This window comes from Cyprinodon variegatus, unplaced genomic scaffold (assembly GCF_000732505.1).
Source record: "Cyprinodon variegatus isolate N-32 unplaced genomic scaffold, C_variegatus-1.0 Scaffold427, whole genome shotgun sequence".
NCBI lineage: Eukaryota > Metazoa > Chordata > Actinopteri > Cyprinodontiformes > Cyprinodontidae > Cyprinodon > Cyprinodon variegatus.
In genome coordinates, this window is record NW_015150880.1 from 337,787 (window position 1) to 356,204 (window position 18,418).

The 18,418-nt window shown below is 37.1% G+C and overlaps 1 protein-coding gene across 1 annotated transcript in view; it reads left to right on the forward strand.

The window, feature by feature from the left end:
- The window catches only part of maml2 (mastermind like transcriptional coactivator 2), a 63,564-nt gene that overhangs the window by 26,451 nt on the left and 18,695 nt on the right, over positions 1-18,418 (forward strand). The window lies entirely within an intron of this gene.

Consider the following 18,418-nt stretch of genomic DNA (forward strand, 5'->3'; position numbering starts at 1 on the left):
ATATATATATATATATATATATATATATATATATATATATATCTCAAACATATTACCAGGGTAAAAGTGTACATCTTTGATGAATAGCAAGTGTTCACACTGCAGGTAAATGCTTCTTAAAGTATTGTTACTTATTTATTCGCAACCCACGTGAGGTTTTTCATTGAATCTCAATGGCCATTATCTGAGCTTTTCATCTCCCCAAAAAATTAGAGGGAAATAGGTCAACACAACATTCTAAATAAAATATTTTTATATAGTTTTAAGTTTCCCTTTTTACCTCTAAAAAAACATTTACGGGGTGAACTTATGGCCTTGCCTCCTGTTTTACCTCATAACTGTCTTTATCAGTGTAGATCTGCTTAATCAAAGTAATTCTAACAGTTGCTGCCTTGCCCCTCCCTAACTTTGTATGAAAGCCCGTGATCACATCATGGGAAAGTTGTTTTTTTCCACTTGAACGACTTACCTGAGAGCGTGCTCTGTGTCCCATTCTCACCAGCTGTAACATGTACTGTAAGACCTGAAGCCTGGTTTTACAAGGGCCAATAGACACACAGGGGCGACTTGCAAGCAGAAACTTGCAGAGAGATATAAGCTTTCCTGCAAACCAGAACCTTGTAACTTTGATGCTTTCACCACCACAACATGCAAAACATGGCATCAGAAAGGTAAAATGGGAAGGAAAATGTGAAAACCCCAAAATATATTTGAATGCACCCAGAAATCATTCTCTAATGCTGCTTTCTTTGGATTGGAGGCATACTGTAGGCTTTTTACTTTCTTGTTTCTTAATCCATTAATTTTTGAACCCCCTAGTGGACACTTAGTGAAATGATTATAGATATGTAGAAAAAAGCTTTGAAGAGTCTGCTGCCATTAAAGCTATTAGTCACGTACATTGTGAAGAGTACCTTAAATAAGGAATTAATGCGTCCCTGTTAACGACCAAGTGAGGGACACAGTGAATATGTGGAATAAGGGGCTATACTCATGCCTAATTTAGTTCTTCTGCATTATATCTGTAATCTTTGGCTTGTAGTTATGATAAAATGAGAGTTACAGGCTCGAAAAGTTAAGTTTAGGCAACTGGACATGAAACTTCATGTCCAGTTGCCTAAACTGAACAGTTCAATCTTGTCCATGACCTGGATAACTGAGAATCTTCACAGAAATAAAAATTACAGAATATAAACAGTAACTATAGGAATCCTAAAAAAAAGAACAGCTGTATTTTTTCTTTTTATTTTAAGCTGTTCTAAATAAAATCAATCAGCTTATTGTCCAAACAACTGTCAGAGAAAAAGCAGGATGTCCCCAGAACATGATGCTACCACCATCATGTTTCAATCTTAGTTAGCTTTGCCAGTATACTGTAGCATTAAGCAAGGAACATAATTTTTTTAATAAATAAATATAAATTCATCCCAAAATTAATTACCATATCAATCAATGTTCCACCTTGGCTGTTTCTACTTGCCTTGCTGCTGACTCACTGTAAAGGAAGTATTAATCGAAAGATGCCTCTGCAATTTCTCCCTCGTCTGGGTCATGATAACCACACAAAGGTTTCAATGGGAGGTAACCTGCCTTTTGCTCAGTTTTTATTAGTACATTTTGCACTTATCCAGGAGTCTTTGTCAATTGTTGCAGCTCACACTTGATTCCTTGTGTCAAAACATGGTTATTAAACTGTTGTTGCAGCCTGAAGGCAACAACATTCATACATTCTGGAGTGGATTTGGCAAAAAAATTGGTTGGAAAGGAAGGTAGAGCTAATGTAGGCTTGCCCAGAAGACTCAAATGAACATAAGATGTTATTCAATTCCCTATACAGACATTTTGTCAGGTAAACCCTAAACAATAGATTCAATCCTCATTGGACTGTAGGGCATAGTGGCTGAGGTGTAATGATACAGGGGTGATTATCATAATTAGGTATCATATCAGGGATCAGCTGAGTTCACCAGAACAATAGAACGCATTGTGTTGCCTTATGCTGTTTGGAAAATGTCATTGAAAGCAGCAAAAATAATCCAAACACACCAGTAAAGGAGCAGGATCTTTGTTCCAGACCAGCTCTGTTAACACGGAGTCCAAAACCTTTAACAATATATATAAAATATGCCTGGAAATGGCCTTTATTATTATTTTTTATTGGGTGACAATAAAAAAAAAAATTAATGAAATAAATTAAATGCAATCAATCAGATTTTTATTGTGCCTATCTGTTGTCTAAGATATACCACTTTCATATGATAGTTGTTGTCTTTCTGGGAAATGTCAGGCTGATGATAAATTTATATTAGAGGTCACATATTTTCAGCACGATGATCCCCCTCCCATTCCACTTGCTCCTCCTTCTCATCCAGTTTTTCCTTGGTTGGAGTCAGTGAGCTCTGCAGTGCTTTGTTAGCCCATTTCGACCAGAGCCAAACTACACAGACCTTATTTGGAATGTCAGGACTGATAGGAGTGGGAGTCAAAGCTTCCCACTCATTTTTTTTCTCTCTCTGTACTGTCTAACTGCAGTCGTCCCTTTTCAAACCGAACCAGGAGGAGAATGGTTTCAGAGTGCAGATTCGTTCAGCTGCTCACTTTTGGATTTGTGTTACGTGAAAGCTGAGAGGGATGTCAAAACTCAACAAGTGTACTCTTTATACAACTGGTAGAGTTTTCAAAGCTTTCTCCACTGAAGCGGTTTAAAACACTAAATGTGTTTTCTCCTCTCTAAAAAGCGCAGGGCTTACGAAGACCTGGCTAAGTGAGGCAGCATTAGCACAGCATTAACCACTCAGCCCAGGTTTCCCACGGGATATAAAATGGATCCTTGTTTCACGAGGAAATTGCCACAGCAATGCCGCTGAAGAGCACTTTGCTGGGCCCACATCAGATATTGACAAATATTGTTTCCTGTTTAGGACCTGCAGTCTCTGCACTTTAAATTGAGCAGCAAGGAATTTATAATCCAAATAGTGAGCTAGAAATGATCTAAACAAGATAGAAAAGAACTAAATGTGGAATAATTGATCTTATCAAGATTTTTCTAAATATTTCCATCATGCCTTGTATTAGCTATTAAAGCTCCCTGATTGGATTTCTTTGTTGTGGCCAAAGTAATGTGTGGAATGGTTCAGGCCTGTGTTGCTCAACTCAGTGGTGGAGCTGTTGGCTTTCACCACGCTGCAGCTGCCTGCTGAAGAGCAGCCAGATGTTTGAGATGGTGAACTGAGGCTAGTGAGCAGGAAACTGTTCTGCATGCCATAGGATTCTTCTTTGAAAACAGGAAGGTAACTTGTTCCCTACTTATGTGCCGTTTCCTGTGGCATGACCGGAGGCAGGCCTTGTGTTTGACAGTTGCTGGGAAAACGGTACTTCTGGCTCCACAACAATGGACTTTGGAGGGTGCAAACACCTTTAAAGTTTCTTTCTTTTCTTTTTCTAAATAACACGGAATTTCAAATGCTAAATCTGTATATCTGTTTAAAAATAGAATTTAGATCTCATTATTTAGACAACCAATTTTCTATGTTTACTTGTTTAACAATGCCTTGCTGAAGCGTTCAAACCCCTTTAAATGCATGCACACAGTAGTAAATAAATGTCAAATAAAGCAGAGTAATGTTTGGTTTCAAATATTTAATTTTAAAGAATATTTAACATGTGAGGTCCAATTTTATTCAGTCACCCCTTGGTTATTACTTTGTAGAACTATCTTTAAGTCTTGTGGTATATCTACCAGCTTTAGATGTAGAAACAACATATTTTGCCAATTCTCTGCAAAGATGCAGCCTGAATCTAGAATTTAAATTCTCAGAGATAAATATGTTTCAATCTAAGGTATTTGGTTGCTGCTCTGGCTGTATGGTTAAGATTTCTAAGCACCTAGAAAAAAACAATCTCTGTCTTAAATATATTGCTGCCTCTTCCTCTGGATCTTGTGACCTCTGAATAAAAGCTTCATCACACCCTGATGCTACCACCACAGTCTTCATTTTGAAGTTGGTGTCTGTAGGATGCATTAGGTTTGTGCCACTTTTATTATTTTTATAAGTCGGTCAAAAGGTTACATTTTGGTGTCATTTTCTTCAACCTGTTTGCTTTGTAGCCTACTTTGCCTTTTACTAAACGCAAAAAAGAAATGTTTTCCATATAGCTCAGATTATAGACCAACAATTATTATAATTTTTTTTTTTTTCCTAAAACTCAAGAGTTATGATGGGCGACTTGACTGCATCCCTGATGAAAGCTTTCTCTATAAATTGTCAGGTTAGGTAGACCACTATGTCTTGGTAGGTTTATAGGTTTGGGGTACGCTTCCTTTTCTGTTGATGGAGTGAAAAGTTCTCCTAGATACTCAAAGCTTTGAATTTGCTTTATAATCTGAGCTCACTTTAAATGTCGTCCCATTTTTATCCCTAACCGTTCTGCTGTCTCCATTGGTCTCCACAATGCTGTTTTTTCATGAACATAACTAACAAAACTCTTGAGGTCTCCATAAAAAGCTGGACTTGTACAGAATTTAAATTGCAAACAGGCTTATTATTTACTATCTAGGTGTTATTTGAATGATATTGCTTATATTTCCTTTAATTAAGACGTATTAAAATTGATTGAGTTGATTGCAAAGGTGTCTAAGAAATAAATACACCGGTTGCGTAAAATCGTGTGAGCGCAATAAAGTGACATGTGCGAGCGTTACGCGTGTCACAGCTTTCTGTTTTAAGAAGTAAAATTATTTACATCACACACGTAATATGCTCGCTCAACGGCCATATTACAAGCATAGATAGGCAACGCTGTTCCTATTTTAGGATGAGTTTCTAATTTTGCTCCAGTTAGGGCTAAGAAGAAACAGAAACTCAACATCTTGTTTCACAGTTCGCTTCAGGCCAAGGTGTGTCTTCTACTTGCTTTTTCTAAAAGGTAAAACCCAACGACAACAGTTATTAACACCCAACCAGCAGATGTTTGTATTTGTGACATGCTAATAAAATACATAACTGATTTCTCATCAAAATGGACAAGATTCTGAATTTTAGATGATCATATTGGAAGAAGCAAGTGGGTTGCTATGGCAATAACCAGTCCAAAAGAAGAGTTTAATGGCTGCTTCTGCGCCCCATACACCTCACGACCCTGGAAGACATGCCTCTTTTAACTGAACAATCACAACTTGTTCTCCCACTGATGAGACCTCATTAATGTTGCTAAATCCTGGACTAATGGGGTGGCAACCAAAACATCAGATTATAACATTAAACTTAGATGTTAGCCCTTAACAAATATACAGTAAGCACAGCAACAAATATAATTGTAAGATTATAACCTGCAATGATTGCCATTATTTGGCAACATGCGATTAATGTCCAACATGTTGCCCAGTGAATGCTGGGAAAACTAATTCCAGCTGCACCAGCACACTAAAATATATTACTTATAAGTTCATAACTTTCACAGGTAGTATTGTCTTATTTACTTACCCATGTCACAAAAGCTTGTCTTTGCTAAGAGCCCCGTTGCTGTGGAGCATTCACCTCAGCGTCTGTCGTAAATTTCAGTTTTGACACTGTTATGCATCTGGTGTATTTGCTGCTTTAAACTTTTCCAAAATATACTGTAGATGTAAGGAAAAAAATTAAAACCTAGTACATTTTCCTTCAATTTATAATAATTTACTACTAGGTTTTGATACATCAAATCAGTACCTGTAAAATGGATTGTTGTTTGTGGCGAAAAATGTGCAAATGTTCTAAGGGTTTATACTGTTTGTATACTTTTCTTTCATCTTTTTGGTACTCATAAATCCAATAAGTGATTATACTATGTTGCATAGTTTTGCAAGTAATATATTCCTGAGGTGTAACAGCTGATTTAATTTGACACTAAGTGGAAAATAAAATACTTTTTAATTGGTAATTTACATCTGGGCAGTTAGGAATCTTTTCATGTTCTGATTTATGGCAGCCCTCTCACACCTTTATGTAGTTTCCCAGAATGAAAACGGTTTAGGACCCTTTAAGTTGGACAGATTGCTATACACCCACTAGAAAAAACATGCCACTGTGATGTATACTTTATGCCCTTTCATTTTTGGTGCGCAGCATGGAGCCTTTAATATGTGGCTTAAGGGTGTCTCCGGCACTCACAGCGCACCAAACCATATAAGCAGCATCACATTAAACGCTTTGATCTTAAACAGCTCTTTCTGCTGATAAAAAAAAAAAGTTGTCAGACGGTTTCAGGAGATGAATACAAGCTTTCTTTTATTTTTTGCAACAAAAACAAAAAAAGACCCTGCAATCATGTGTGATCGGTATGAAAAGGTTAAACAATTTTTTTTAATGCTGAATTTTAACAGAATACTGCCCACAGTGTCAGGCTTTCAATAATTTATTGAAGGAAATCTTTTTGCTCTTCACTTAAGTGGTTTGTTTTCTTGTTTTTCTGGAGTTTTTTTTGTGCTTTTTTGGACAGTATTGTTCCTGAATCCAGGGGAGCCCTCAGACCTCCTCTGCAAATGTCTTTGTGGTTAAGAATGACATGTGGATGAGAGGCGACAGCAGCGTCAGGAGCTCTGTGAGCCGCATGGCCATGGGTGATGTGATGTGACAGGCTGTCGCTACGATGTTGGTGACCTGTGGTACATCTGCAGTGGTGAGGCCTGGCTGGTGCTGCCTTAATGCCCCGGCAGAGAAACAGCCCATAGACTCTCATCATTGTAGCTGTCAGGAGAAAATACTTAGTGAATCTAATCTGCAGAAGGCCTTTAAAACAAGGGTATTCAGATTACCTCACCTAATTGAACTGTATCATTCATAAACAAGGTTATTAAGAGTGTTTTATAAGGAAATAAAGGATAGTAACATGTTGAAAACGAATAAATAAGTGAGGCATTTAAGATGAACTGATGAAGTCATCTTTGACCTTTATGGGAAAGCAGCAGTAAAACATAATGTCCCCAGAACTGATTTAAAGACACAGAAACAGTTTCAGTACATCTGAAGTTTCCAGGGGCTCTTTTCCACTGCTTTTATACTCCCTGCAGCTTTTCCCCTAGAAGGCCTACCTAATATTCTGTCTGTGTACAGGACAGACTACAAGAAGAAAACACGGCTGTGTGCGACATTTTGAAACCCTTTTTGTGTCATCTAAGAGTACCAGTGATTTCTTCACAAGAGTTTTTTAAATCATAAGAAGTCTTTAGATGTTTATATTGTGAATGTTGGTCAGCAGGATCAGTTGCTTTTCCACCATGCTTTTCCTTGTGGACCTGTCCGTTACAAATTCTTCTAGGTGCACATTGTGGAAGGTTAGGCTGCATGGGCACAGAAAGGAGAGGGAAGGAGGCTAAAATGACACAATTTGGCTGTGTTGACCCTGCAGAGGCATTGATCATAAACCAGCTTAAACGATAATGCTTGTCTTTGTTCAGTTGATGTCACAGGAACACTGAATAAGCAGGTCTCTATTGACGTCTACATGCAAGTAGAACCCTAACCATGGTTAATACCTGAAAGAAACCCTGAAATTAGTTTAAATACAGTGCCTTATAAATAGGATTTTAAAAATCATACCTTTTAAAAAGAGGTGATTTAAGGGTGGCGTTACTTCTCTGGTTCTGCTCAACACTCTAGGGACTCCAGTCCCTTCCAATTTCAACTCTTATTAATATTCAACTTCAACAATTCAACTTTTATTTATACTCTGCCAATTCAGAACATCTGAAAACACTTAACAGAGAACATTTAAATAGATCATCCATTCAGATAGCCACTGATATAATAGAGAAAGTGACTTAATGATAGCATTCATTTTGGCGATGTAGTCTCACAGAAATAAAAAGCAGTCTGTCTTCAACATAAATTTGATAAAAGAAGAATCATATTGATATTAAATAAAAGTGTCCCAAGAATAAAGCCAAGGGGAACCCCACATATAATGTCTATTTGCTCCAACAAAGTTCTAAATAAGATCTGATTCACCCACATACTACCAACCTTTTCCATTATATCACTGAACAGTCAGATGCAGCACTGAGTTCCAGTGATAAAATCAGAATAGTTTTAAATTACTGTTGGGTAAAGTTTAAAAAACATTTATTGATGTGTCTGTGGTGTTGTCAATCAGTTTTACTTTACTGACAAAAAAAAAGTATTTGATCCATTTTTTTTTGTTGCAATTGCCCATATTAAAAGTAATAAGACAGATCTGGGCCAGGATTTGACAGAACTTTAAAAGGTTTCAAAAACTGTATAGGCCTATGTCTACAAGATTTTCTAAAAATAAATGCATAATATCACGACTAGGTGTGTAGAAGGAGAAAAAAATTAACATTTTGGCCATGTGACTTTTTTTTAAGGATGTAATTTAGGATGTTTTTTTTTTTTTTTAAGTTTTTAAGGCAGTAGTGGCTCGTTTTTCTGACGGTAGGCTGAAAGGAAAGGGGGTATGAGAGAGGGGGAGAGAAATGCGGGAAAGCACCACAGGCCGGATTCGAACTAGGGTCACCCACGTCGAGGCCTAAGGCCTCCATACATAGGTTGTGTGCCCTGCGCCACCAAAGCAAGCCCATAATTTAGGATGTTTGATTTGAAGATATACACAATAAGCTTTAGCATTTACAAAAAGCGGGGTCGCATGTGTTTAATTTTTTTTCTATTGGGTTCCATCTAGTTTCTAAATTTAACAAATATCAGAATTAACAAAGTTTCTTACAACGTAAGCACCAACTGAATTCTTGCTATATAATTATTTTTTCATAATGTTGTGAAACTTAAACCTACTTACAAAAAATAGTAAAATTTTTCTGAAAAAAAATTACTGTTAGAGTAGGGAAACATTTAAAAATGGTTGATTTGTCTTCAAAAGAGCTTTTGTCATCTCTTACAATTTCCCAGAGGTAGCCATAAAGCTGCCTCACTTCATTTATCTATTTATTTATTTTTTTGCTGCTGTTCATCTTTTTCTCCTGTCTGCTCTCCGGAGGGAAGCCTCAATCTAATACAACTGTGTCAGGAAGTGTGGGGATGCAAAGTGCTGATGAGCCAGAAGTAGCCCACCTCTGCGGTGTGCTGCTTCGTCCCAGTACGCACAAAGCCTTATTAGTGAAGCATGCCATGAACCGGTAGTCACATCCCTGTGCAGCCTAATGGCATAGGCCCCACAGAAACTGATTAAATAGATTTTTTTTTGGTGTGTGGGTGTTTGCGTGTGCGTGGGGGGTTAATAGAGACAGATATTAGTGTTAGTAAAGTGTTTGAAAATGAAGTTGCAAGAAGCACAGAGTTGTATGACACCACTTTAAAGGAAACTGTATTTTTTCTACAAAAATTGAAAACAGGACTGATGTGGCACCATCGCTCAATCAATCCAGGAGGCTTGGGAGTAACTGACCAATCATAAGGCCTTTTTTTTTCTGAAGTGAGACAGCCCTCACCTGCAGGAACGCTCTCTAACATTTCCAGGAGTTTGCATCATAAAGGCATAGTGAACATTGGAATTTAGTTAAAATAATATTGAATAGATGAGTAAATGTTGTTGGTGGGAAATGTGTAAATCAGACACACTTAAGTAGCAACCATTCAAAATGGCCCTTCCTAGTCAAACACCAGAGGAATGGCAGCGCACTTCCCTGCAGCTCCCAGCTAAATCCCCTCCAACTTCCAGCCACTGGCATTCTCCTGTGGGAGCATATTTTTTTACTCTTTCACTGAATTACAGGGTCTGACCAGGAGATGACAGGAGATAACACTTCTCTTTAGATCTTAATGTCCACAAATCATGAAAGAAAGAATATTTTAGTACAAAGATTGATGTTTAAAAAGGAATTGTAGAGGACCACCCAAGGACCCATCGAGGAAAGTGGGGAAATTTTTAATGACTATTAATTCTATGCTATTTCCAAAACCCAAAAAGTTGTCTTGAAAAATCTAAAAGATGGTGTATGACCTGCTGCTGACCCTTACGAGAGACTGATCGCAACTACTGGTTGTTTTTCTGATCGAAGGCAACAAACAATTCTTCTATTTTTGTCATATTTGAATGGGGAGCATTTCTTAATCAATCACGAACCAATTCGGAAATAAATCACATCCAAGGCAATGTGCTGGAACACAGCCTCACTATATTCTTGATAAAAACATGCTTTAGATTCTTACCTTCTCCTTTATATTATATACTTTATACAATATATAAAGGCATTGGGCACAGCTTCACGCAGCCTCCTTGACTGTGTTACTTATTTTCTTCTCCTGTCTGCGGAAAACGTGCGTTTTTAACGTCAAGTTTTCTTTGACGTAGGGTTTGCTGAACAGAGAAAATTGCATGTCATTATATCGCCGGTAGGACTTCCCTTTTATTGTTGTGGCTTTGTTTACAGAGGCTTTTATTTCGATCTTACCGTCAGTTAGTCTTTTGGATAGAAACGCTCATTAGTTTAGTCAAATTTTGGTCATTTCTATAGAGGATTGTTTTAGTCCAGTCTTAGTTGAAAAAAACTCTATAGGTGTTTTATACTTTTACTCAGCTTGAGTAGCAAAAAATAAATAAATCTGTTTTTTCTTATCAGTATATATCTATAGTAAAAGGTTTGAGCAAATCATAATGACTTGCTGTGGTGACAAAAGCTGACAATGCAGCCAATCATGTGTTTAAACTCATCAATTTGACAAAATGTTATCATGTTACAGTTTTTTCTGTCGTCTTGGTGCATTTCTCACTTGAATATTAACATTTTCCCAACAGTTAGTTCAACCTCCACAACATCTAGCCATTTGTGCTCATCATAGCAGCATTTTCTCTTTCTTCCAACAAACTGCAAATTCTAGTGGAAAGGCATCATTTGCTTTCATACTTTGCTTTCTGCTTTTTTATAACATAATTAGCTTATATTATTTCAGTCTAAAAAAACAATCACATTCCATAAAAAAATAATAGTCTGCATTTCATTTCTGAAGTCATTACTTATGAAAATGTTGAACTTGACACTATGAGTTTCTAGACTCTGATGTCAAAACCAGTTGTTAGAGTGTGAACTGTTAAAGTGGAGATAATCTGAACAAGTATGTTGTTTTTTTGGGGGTGTAATGAGAGTTTTTTAACCACTCCGATGCCATCAGACAGGGGGTTTGCAGCACATGATTAGAATTCTGGCAGAATATCTCCATTACTATATCCACTAGAGCTTTCTTTCTTCTCGTGGAGATGGGAGATATACTGGCATCCACATTCCCGAATGGCCCCTGCTAACTGCTTTGGATGAAGCATGTGATGACATCACTAAACAGTCTTGCAGAGGGTGGATTTGCCTTTTGTGGAGATTCTTTCCACGTTGCTTTGCAATGGATGGTATTCACTGTAATGTAGGTGAAACTATGAGGCCAGACAGAAAGGAAAGTCTGGATGTGTCTGAATCATTTACAGTATGTATGGTATTTTCTTTTCCAATATGTCCTGCTATATTGTTTACAGTTTTACACAGCCCTGAGTTAAATGTGTTGTAATTTTGTCTTTTGAACAATGTATAATTAAAAAAGATCATACACAGTAAGTTATAAAAGCAGACATATTCAGTGCTTTGTACTCAGTAATACTGATTAAGGTATTGCGTAACTTTACTGTAGTTTTCAAATGTCTGTGCAAATAGTCTTGAGAATTTTTTAGGTACTGTTTCCAAGATCTGATGTTTTTCCAATGGAGAACATTTACAGAGTAAAAGAAACATGACAAAGCTGTTTGACTAACTTGTTCCTATAGGCCTTTTTTCACTCTTTGTAGAAAAAGCACAGTTCCTCTTTTCAAGAAACTTCTTCTAAGTTGATTTCTAAGCACTTGACTCAAACTTAGCATTTTTGGCTGAAAACAACATTTGTAGTTAGAAAGAAACTTGAAAAAGGCCATCCAATGGTAAGCCCTGGCTTTATTCTTAGCTATTTACTTATTATCAGCTTTATTCTTAAAGGGTTTTAAGAACTTACTTACAGAACTTGATATAGTTTCACTGATTTCAGCTTAAGACAGCTAATGCAAATATCCAAACTCAAATAACCTTCTGGCTTTTCCCCAATCCAATAAACTTTGTGTATTAGCTGATGATGAACAAAAGTTTTTGTGTCCCTCTTTCTTTTTGGGCAACAAACAAACATAAAAATGTACAACCTGCTTCAGCCTCATAAATATTATGTTTCCCTGGGAACAAAACAGTTGCATTTATTTTTTTGTTTTGAGACATTTCTCCATATTAAACTGCTGAGAAGGAGTTCTCTAACTCTCCCAGGAGACCATTGCAAAATGTTCCAGTGAACAGATTAAAGACTTGTTGTGCTCAGTCTTTTGTTGAGCCATAGTTAAGCACAAAAACCTGCAAACGCTCTCCAAACTATACCCTTAAAGCACGCTTGTCTCTGAAGGCTGTGCCACTGGACTGACAGATGGTACCAAGAGGTCTGGTGTTGCGTTCCCATGACGCCTCACCCGGAGCCCCATCCACAGCGCTCAGCATCACGACATTGCTTAGCTTGACACTCTCTTGCCCAGCCTCCCAGCTCCCATGAATAGTTTGACTCCTTCGACATGCTCAAGGTCATGTTCCTTGCTGGCATGGTGTAATGCAAAAATAAGCATCACTGTTTAAAATGGAACCTCTTACTTTTCCCATGTGGAAACCAAAGCTTGTTAACACCATCCTCTTTAAACATATTTAAAATGCATGTTGTTATCCTATATTGGAACTCTGTGTGGGAGAGAAATTAAAGATGATCTGTATATCGTATGTTTAAGCTTCTCGTGTTGCAGGAGTCACTTTCAAAGTGATTCAGAGCATCCAAGCTCATTAAATGTTAATCAAAAAATCTATTTTCAGATCACTTTGAGATCAGTCATGAGGATTTCAGGCCAGTTACAGTAGGAGGCCACTGCTTCTGAGAGCTGTGTGAACTGGACTAATGGATATGTTGAAAAACAGTTCAGTGTGTGTGTGTGTTTCAAAGTAAAATGCTTTCATTAAGACTGAAACTCTAACCTTGACATGTTATGTTAAAATCTTTTTCATTTTTAAATCGCTCAAAGCAGGACAAAATCAACCTCCTTTATCACAATGGTTTTTGCAACACATGTAGAGTCCTTTTCATTATTCATGATCTGTTTTCACAGAAACTGTCTTGAACCATGGGCAGTTCTAGTCTCTCTCTTCTTCAAAACAAGAGCAAACCTGAAATGCTTGCACCAAAGGGGCTGTTCACTTCAATGTCCGGTTATGTCTAGGAGCGGAGATCTCAATAAAGACACGAAAAGTTACAATTTCATTTGAACTGTACACATCTCTATCAACCCTATAATAAATTAAACATTTATAGTAGCATAGAATAATGTATTCTCTTCTGGGAAATTTGAAAACAGGATTTGTAAGTTTGTGGGGGAAAAAATATATTGACGAAGCTGGAGCCCAGAATGTATCCATCCTTTGTCTATTGACTATAAATTAGTGAAGGTTTTATAATTTCTCTAATTTGGTACCTTTATATAATGGACATTGAAGAACCAGCAGCTGTAGATGTTTGGATATTTCCATTTATCAAACACATATTACTGTGATACACAGTCATAATACAATAATAAAAATAAGTTATGTTTTCTATGTAAATATTTTATTTAAATAGCACTATTCTGGTTGCAGGGTGTCTTACAGGTGAGACTAGAAACAAAACATTAAAAAATATTTTATTACCTGCTGTATGGTGCCATTCATTACTTAATGCATCAAGTGCTCTGGAGACCCGTAAGTTTCCTGCCTTTTAGCCTGGATTTGCTTCCACTGTACTGATCTGAGGTTTGACTTAAGGGAGTTCAGGCAAGCTAAGCTAATGGACGGCTATAGATCAGTACAGCAGCTAATCAAGCTGCTCCCTCTGCTGCAAATTAAATTGTTCAAGGTCTGAATGAATCAGTGTCATTATTGTCACTGATGCTTCCTGGCTCAGGGATTGTATGTTTGCGGGATCGTATGTTTGCCCATGGAAGGGCATGGGTCGCAAATAGAAAACTTTAATAAATAGTTGTTTTGATCAGACTTATTATTAAGTGGGGTTAAATAAAGTTTGATTTAGTTGAGATTAGGGCTGAACGATTTTACTCAAAATATAAATTGCAATTATTTTTCACTAAAATTGCAATTTTTATTTTGATATTCCTTTGCACTAACCCCAAGCTTCTTCTTCCACCATAACTTTGTGCTTTATGTTGAATTAACTGTATGAAATGTATTTATTATTCTTACATATGTGCTTGAAATAATTATCCCAGCTGATTTAGCAATTCACATGACACAAAGGAAACTGCAGCAACCGGTACCATTTTGCTTTCACTATTAGTATCATTGTCCATCCGGCCATCTTCTCCCGGTTATTCCATCAGGTTCGCAGTGGGGCTGGTGCCTATCTCCAGCAGCCAATGGGCAAAATAGACAGGTTGCAAGTCTATCGCAGGGAAACACAGAGACACACAACCATGCACACACAAAGGTCAATTTAGTTGCCAATTAACCTGACAATTGTGGTTTGGGGTTGTTAGTTTAACTACCTAATCCACGCATGCACCGGAAGGACATGCAAACTTTATGCAGAAAGACCCTGCCCAGGAATAAAACCCAGAAACTTTGTCCTCTAAGGCAACAACATTGCCCGCTGTGCAACCCTGAATATTATTGTAAAATATGCCAGATGTTTTGACTGATATGGAGCACTCAGTGTCTTTAGACACAAAACATAATACGCAAGGTTTTTGATGCAGTTTTGAATGCTGTTCGCAATATTTTAATAAACTGAATAACTGTATATTAATAATAAATTGTTTAGCCAGGGAACATAGTTGAAATAATGTGTTAAATTTAGTTATATGAGAGCATTTAGCTAGTAAGCTAAGACTTACATGTTTCCTATGTTATTTGATATAACCAGATGCCTATAATCTGTTACATAACAGAGGCAGAGACTGAGCTGCAACATCTAATTCAAGTTCTTTTGTATTGTAGTTATTTTTAAATGGGTAAAAACTATTTATTTATTTTATTTTTTTTTGAAAACTATATATCGAGTGCTGCACGATGAAGCTGTGGGTAGTGCTGTTGCCTTGTAGCAAGAGGGTTCTGAGTTTGATTCTTGGCCCAGGGTCTTTCTGCATGGAGTTTGCATGTTCTCCACATGCATGCTTGAGTTTTCTCCGGTTACTCCGGCTTCCTTTCACAGCCCAAACACATGACAGTTAGGTTAATTGGCTTCTGAAAATTGTCCTTAGGTGTGAGCCTGTGTGTGCATGGATGTGTGTCTCTGTGTGTTACCCTGTCCTGGCGACCTGTCCAGGGTGTATCCCACCTCTCGACTGCAGGAGATAGGTACTGGCCCTATTCCGACCCTGACAAGGACTAAGCGGGAGAAAATGGGTGGATAGAAATGTGTATGCTTTTTTAGAGCTAAAGATGTTGCTTTCAAAGTTTTGCAAATTGTAGATGCAAAAAAAAAAAAATGTGTTTGTGTGTGTGTGGGGGGAGGGGTTGAACTAGACATACATATTGCAGCCTATGGGCTTTCTAGATTCTAGAGAGTATGCAAACATATTTGTATTTGATGACATCAATATACTTGGTTAGAACCCCAACTAAATCCTTTCAATTTCATTTCATTTTTCCCAGGTAACATCTTACTAATTTATTCATTTATCTAAATACTATGAAGTACAAGCTTGTGTTTTGTGTCCCTTTATATATTTTTTACTTTTTTAAGTACCAAAGATGTAGAATGTAATACACGGCTTAATTAAGTTTAGTAACTATGCACAACACCGAGAGGTTTTTTTTAACTGTTTTCAATTATTGCAAATTTTTCGTTTTTAATAGCAAAAAAAGGTTGTGTGAGGCATAGACCGCATAATACAAGCTTGAGGAGAGCAGAAATGAAGTGAAGTGTAGAATCCACACTCACCCTCAGGCAGTGAATCATCTTAATACAATGTTTGCCAGCAGGTTGAAATGACTCAAATTTGTTCCCACAGTAAAACAGACAACACACATTGATACTGCTCTCCTGTATGCGTGCTGGACCAAAACCAGAGCCATTTTGTTTTCATGCAGCCGTAGCATTAAAACATGGCAAGACACGTCTTTTTGGTGTGTGTGTAAACACAAGCATGAGATTAATGCTTAAATGTTTAATTCCAACAGATTGTTTTCAGTGACTCACTGACTTAAGATGGAGAATGAGATTTATTAGTTTGAAAACAACTTCCTAAAAATATTTGGTTCTGTTCAGTGGGCTGCTTTGTGAACATGTAACAGTTTTGTGGAGTACAGCACAGCAGCTAAAGCTGTGAGTCATTGCCATGTTCATACCTAAATGAAGACATAGGCACGGCACAAAAGGAAATCAGATATCTGCACCAGCATGTTAAGCAGAATCTCAGCCACAAAGGAGAAACTCTGCTATCTAACCAAGCACAATGGTGGAAAATATAATGTATGCAAATGAGGGAAACAGACAAAGAAGCTATTCTTCCCCTTTCAGTCTGTATCAGATTCCTAACTATCTTCTCATCCCATCCACTGCCTCAAACTACATTACAGCCAAGCCATTTTTTTATTGTCCGATTACTGCTTTTACAATATAAAAAAAAATGGGTATCTTCTGCAGTTTTTTTTAAATGATCAAATTATCTAATTGTACAAACTAAAGTGAGCAGATAATTTAGAGTCAGTCATACGCCTGAGATCATCACTAATGAAACAATCCTGAGGTCGAAATAATGCAGATTCATAGAATGATTGTATTTACCTTAAATTAAATAGGAAATTTTATTTTAAGATCTTGTTGCTACCATTTAAAAAAGAAAAACAGCAATTAATTATTCTACTACCAAAATGGTATTAAATATGTATTATACTTGCAATGTTGACATTACTTCTTTTATATCCTATATTATCCTATAGAATAAACACAAAAATGGGTGTAGTTATTAAATTCTCAACGCTTTCTTCTTCTCTTTAAATAAAAAGTAACAATGAAGTGTATGGTTTTAAAGCTGACCTTCAGATATTGTAAACCATTGTTACTGATTCATGTAAAACCACCAACCAGCTAAGGTGTTGCAAGTAAAACACTTATGTTTGTTACTGTGTATTTAACCCTTATCAAAAATCAATTTGGAATCATCTTGCACCACTTTTTAGTCAGAGTTAAGATATATTATTGAAGTTAATCAATGAAGAATGACTGAGAAGTTATTCCATATACAAAATATTTTTACACATGTCATTTATATGGGCTATATATTTAAATCTTTGTTTATATTTAATCTGTTTACAACCTTTAAAAAATCTTTTTTATTTCTATTTATTTCCCCTAAGTGGTTTCATACAGTCAGCTGTGAGTAGTATTTGCGTGTAGTTACTTCAGTTTCCACACCATGACCTTCAATAAACGAATGATTTATTAACCTAGAAATACTCCCTCTTAAAAACCCCATTTACAGTACCCTTTTGAAACTGTGCCAAGAATGGCAGCCGAGATAACTGTGACCATGCCAGACGCACCTGAACCACGCTGAATCTAGCACTAATTCTATTACTATTCTATGGCTTGGCACTGTTAAGTTGTGGCTCGGTTATCTGATAACAAAGAACCCACGAGCAGGCCACGTCATCTCCTGTTTACAGCCAGCTGACTCATTTTGATGGTTTTCCGGCATGTCTGGCTTTACAATTCACAGATCTCTTCACCTGTTCACAACATGAATTTCTTCTCAGCCTATTAACAATAAATGTCATTAAAAGATCATGGTGCGACCTGGGATGATGCTGAGACCGAGGCTCTCATTGAAATTTGGGCTGAGGACACTATCCAGGCACATAAGGTCCTTAAAGTTAAGGATGCTGCCATTTTTGTTTGCATTATTCCCGCCTTGAAAGCTGTAGTATTAAGGAGTGCCAATAGGCGGCCAGGAACCACGCTAGGGTGATGTGTAAATGGTTGTACTGTAAGAACCGAACTCGACACGGTTAAACTGATTCAAGCTCAGTCCGGACAAAGCATGGATCGGTTTCAGAGGGGGAGTGTAAATGGTGCATAAGACAGTAAACTAATTTAGGAGCCCCTTTTGAGCAATTTAAGTGACAGTGTACAGAAACAGGCGCAGGAGGGTCTGCATTCCTTTCAATTCCATTATTATGGTTCTTTCTCTTCCCCCTCATTTAAAAACCTTTAATCAAGGAAAGGATATATAAGTAGAGGCCATTTACCATTATATATGTTATAAAAGTGCATTGTAAAGTCCCTCCCTTTGTTAATTGTCTTGCGTTTAGAACAATTAGCTCAATTGGAAAGTCAAATATAAAATAGGTCATAGGTCAATAGGTTCAAACTACATACCAAGT